Genomic DNA, 2,683 nt, shown 5'->3' with positions numbered 1-2,683 from the left:
TGAATACCACTGTAACATGGAGAAATTGGCTCCACGGATTACACAGATGCCTTTCTTTTCCATGGGTTAAAGGGCATGCGCATGTGTGTGTGTATGTTTGTGTGCCGATGTCAGATACATGTCTGTGAGTCAGATCACAAGGGAGGATTGATTGACTTCCATAGGTTCTGGTGTTTATTTGCTGGAGGAGTGGTGCACTGGAGGGCAAGGTAAGAAGTAAGTTCCCTCCTGTATCAGGAAACCTTTGGGCAGCCTTAACCCATCATGTCTTGACTTGTCCTTGGGGAGGACTCCATCTGAGAGCGGCTGGGAAAATAGGACTGACCGGCAGATTTCATGAATGCTGGGGATTCCAGAATTTGTATGCAGGAGGGACTTGGAGGTGACAATATTTTGAAAAGAGAGCTAAATAAAGGCCTTCCTAGAAACCATATTTTAGAACAGTACATTATTTTTACTTGGATTGTCTGCTGGTTAGGTGTAGCCTAGGGGTCTGATATAGATTATAGGGAATGAACACCAGAGTTTTCCCCACTGCCCCAATGCTGTTTGCCCATGTCACCTGTCTAGGTCTCTGACTAATGTCACATCTGCTCTTAAGACTTAATCTTGGAAACAAAGTTTCCCTAAATCACATCTTGCCTCCTTTATTCCTTTCTATCTTTCTTAATTCTCTTTTATACTGGTTAAGATCATCACAGAAGCTATACACTCTCATCTAGGTTTGCTTTTCAGTACTCTGGCTACAGATGTGCAGACTCTATGTACATCATAGAGTTTATATCAGCTACCTGGAACATGGGTAGGAATGAGGAAGGAAGGGAAGGGGCTTCCCCCTGACCATGGACTAAGGCTCATGCCTTTATCAGAGGAAATGTCTCAATACTGCATACGGAGAGATTTTTATTCCTCTTCTACTATAGCATGTTTTGTATGGAGTTGAGGTTTGACTTTCAAGCCCATGATACAGTAAAAACAGCAACTTAGAAGGGAGCAGAGATTGCTAGGACAAGGTATAATGAGAGTAGGGAAAAAAAGATAGACAGATGGATTGACTGACTCTCAGTGAAGAACATTCTGAGGTTGGAACTCAGGATAGGCTACATTTCAGCAGGGGCTTACATTGCCAGGTGGAGGGTATGGTGGCCTAGGAACAAGAGCACCCAGTTTCACACTCAGGTTCTACCGCTAATTCCCTGTGCGGCATTAGACAAGTCTGTTGAACCTCTCTGGGACCTCAGTTTTTTCATCTGTAAATGGCAATAATAACAATCCCAAATACCCTTGGATTCCTATCAGATGCAGGACCTGTATCAGGGTGCTATTTTCTCAGTTTTACTTACCTGTTCTATTATTTGCTTTATGCAAAAATAACAAACTTGTCTATTGTAAAAATAACTTACTTGTAAAGGAGGAAAAAAAAGAAATGGAATAATTCAGAAGTAGAGTCAAAAGAGAAAATACTCTACCTCTTCATATATCCTTTTTCCTTGTGCCACCCTGCCCCCCACATCTTATTCCTCACTGTTCCTAGAATGGAACATATTCCTTCTGATCTAATAGTGCTTTGTAAAACCTATACAGAATACAAATGTAATGAACAGAAAACAAGGGGGCAGAACCATTATACCTTAACAGTTCCAAGGGCCTCTCTGTACAAAAACCCAGAAAAAGGATTTCTTTTTCGGATGTAAAAACAAAGAAATAAATAAAAACTTGAGGAAAAGGTTAAATGGTGTGCAGCAGATTCTGTTTAACAAGACTGGGGGACATATAGTTCTTTTTATAAAGATTTCCATAAGCATTGTAAAAATACATAGAAGTACCAGAATTGAAAAAAAGACCTTCCATCCTTCAGACAATTCACTTAGATGGAAAGTTCATTCTCCACCTATGCTAATTCTTCTGCTTCACAGTTACCACAAAGTTTACAACATGTATAACTAGTTGAGAAGTTAATTCCTCCCAGGTATGTAGAGCAGATGCCAAAGGCAACTGGTGAAATTACTCTCACCAGTTTCCTTTATCAGCACAAATTTGTCTTGATCTTTTGATTTGTGTCTTTCTTTTCTTCCTTCCTTCTTTTCTTTTTTCTTTTCTTTTCTTTTCTTTTTTTCTTTTCTTTTCTTTATTTCTTTCCTTTCTTCTTTCTTCTTCCTTTCTTTCATATGGGCCACTTCATGAATTTGTATGTCATCCTTACACAAGGGCTGTGCTAATCTCTATATTGTTCCAATTTTTGTATGTGTGCTGCTGAAGCCAGCACTCTGTTTCTTTATCTTGGTGCCTTCTCTCCCGAATTTTCATCACCTTCAAGATTAGCTAAATTAGCGACAAAAATTTGCCTTCTCCTCAATTTCAGTTCTGCCTTTTCTGGTTGGACTTTATTTCTTCAGTCCACTGTGTCTAGCTTTGGTCAGCTTTAAAGCCTTCAAGCCAGGAACATTCTCCTGTTTCCTTGTGGATGGCTCAGGGGTTTGGGTGAGGGGAGCATCCTTCCCACTTTGGAAAGACAACATCGCATGGTATAAATTCTCCTGGACTTAGAATCAGGAGTCCCAGATCTGAGATCTGTAGTATGGTCTTCAATTTTTCTCCTTTGGATGTCGGATTACTTCTCTGTAGAAAGATCCAGCTTAGATGTTTTTGGATTCTGGGATTCGGTCCTTAGTCATGATTTGCC

The 2,683-nt window shown here is 40.1% G+C and overlaps 1 non-coding gene across 1 annotated transcript; it reads right to left on the bottom strand.

Annotated features, from left to right (window-relative positions):
- Positions 1–2,162: 2,162 nt before the first annotated feature.
- LOC131508210 (U6 spliceosomal RNA) lies at positions 2,163–2,266 on the bottom strand. The gene has a single exon (XR_009259918.1). It is a non-coding gene; the product is annotated as a U6 spliceosomal RNA (small nuclear RNA).
- Between the last annotated feature and the right edge of the window lie 417 nt (positions 2,267–2,683).

This window comes from Neofelis nebulosa, chromosome 3 (genome assembly GCF_028018385.1).
Source record: "Neofelis nebulosa isolate mNeoNeb1 chromosome 3, mNeoNeb1.pri, whole genome shotgun sequence".
Taxonomy (NCBI): Eukaryota; Metazoa; Chordata; class Mammalia; order Carnivora; family Felidae; genus Neofelis; species Neofelis nebulosa.
This window is presented reverse-complemented; position numbering and strand designations above follow the sequence as displayed.